Source organism: Bubalus kerabau, chromosome 18 (genome assembly GCF_029407905.1).
Source record: "Bubalus kerabau isolate K-KA32 ecotype Philippines breed swamp buffalo chromosome 18, PCC_UOA_SB_1v2, whole genome shotgun sequence".
Lineage (NCBI taxonomy): Eukaryota > Metazoa > Chordata > Mammalia > Artiodactyla > Bovidae > Bubalus > Bubalus kerabau.
In genome coordinates, this window is record NC_073641.1 from 34,818,141 (window position 1) to 34,819,818 (window position 1,678).

Genomic DNA, 1,678 nt, shown 5'->3' on the forward strand with positions numbered 1-1,678 from the left:
AGAAGTGATATTCCTTTGCATATAAGAATCACATCTTCTTTATACATTCATCTGTTGATGGACATTTAGGTTGCTTCCATACCTTGGCTATTGTAAATAGTGCTGCTAGGAACATATAAGTGCATAAATCTTTTTGAATTAGAGATTTTTTTCAGATATATGCCCAAGGGTGGGGTTGCTAGATCATATGGTAACTCTATTTTTAGGTTTTAAAGAAATTTCCATACTGTTTTCCATGGTGGCAGCACCAATTTATATCCCCGCCAACAGTATAGGAGGGTTCCCTTTTCTCCACTCCTTCTCCAGCATTTATTATTTGTAGACGTTTTGATGATGGTCATTCTGACCAGTGTGATGTGATACCTCACTGTAGTTTTGATGTGCATTTCTCTAATAATTAGCTGTGTTAAGTATCTTTTCATGTGCCTTTTGATAATATGTATGTCTTCTTTGAAGAAATGTCTATTTAGGTCTTTTGCCCATTTTTAAAATCGGGTTATTTATTTATGTTGTTATTGAGTTATATAAACTGTTTGTATATTTTGGAAATTAATCCCTTGTTGGTCACGTTGTTTGCAAATATTTTCTCCCAGTCTGTGTGTTGTCTTTTGTTTCATTTATGATTTCCTTTGCTGTGCAAAAGCTTAATAGTCTGATTATGTCCCATTGTTTATTTTCAATTTTACTTTTATTGGCTTGGGAGGCTGTCCTAAGAAAACATTGTTACTATTCAGAGAATGTTTTGCCTGTGTTCTCTCCTGGGAGTTTTATGGTGCCATGTTTTATATTTAAGTCTTTAAGTAATTTTGAATGTATTTTTGGGTATGGTGTGAGGGAATGTTGTAATTTCATTGATTTAAATACGGCTGTCAAGTTTCCCTAACACAACTTGCTGACTGTCTTTTCTCTATTGTATATTCATTATATTTTCAGTCATATGTGTGTTCCCTTCGGTAGCTCAGCTGGTAGAGCGGAGGACTGTAGATGCCTGTCTGTGGCCATCCTTAGGTCGCTGGTTCGATTCCGGCTCGAAGGACAAAGGTTTTATATTTATCAATGGAACAGAATAGATAGCCCAGAAATAAACCCACATACCTCTAGTCAATTAATCTTTGACAAAGGAGACAAGAATGTACAATGGAGCCACAACTTTAAATACTGCATTTTTGAATTTCCATGCATGATTAGTCTTATGACTCTTTGTGTCTGCAACCCAGCATTATTTACTTTGAGAACTGTGCCATTTTTCAGTGTTCTGATTCCATGGGTTTTCTGCCAAACCCATTAATTTGGAGGTTGCATGCTTACTAATTTTTCTATTTTAGGAAGGTAGCTCCATAATTTCCTCATCCCCCAGTGATATTTATGTGGGGTGTTCTCTTGGATTATATTTCTTAGCTCCTATTCTCTTCTTTGTACTTTACAAATTAATCACTCAACCTGGGAAATAAGGAATCCAGGTATTTGTAGTGTCCTTTCAGAATTTTTTGTCAGTTGCTATGTGATTTATTATAGATTTTGGCGTTCATCTCTTCTTGGTCCACAATTGTCTTTGTTGGGCCAGGAAAGACATTTTGTGTTTGGCTCCTTAGCCATTTTGTGTTAATGATAAGTTTGTTTGTATTTGATATAGTATACATTTTGTAACACTTTCTGTAGGGCATGTAAAGGCAAGTTT

The 1,678-nt window shown here is 35.4% G+C and overlaps 1 non-coding gene across 1 annotated transcript; it reads left to right on the forward strand.

Moving 5' to 3' along the window:
- The first annotated feature begins 947 nt into the window (after window positions 1-947).
- TRNAY-GUA (transfer RNA tyrosine (anticodon GUA)) lies at window positions 948-1,036 on the forward strand. The gene is given in 2 exon segments: window positions 948-984; window positions 1,001-1,036. It is a non-coding gene; the product is annotated as a tRNA-Tyr (tRNA).
- The last annotated feature ends 642 nt before the right edge of the window (window positions 1,037-1,678 follow it).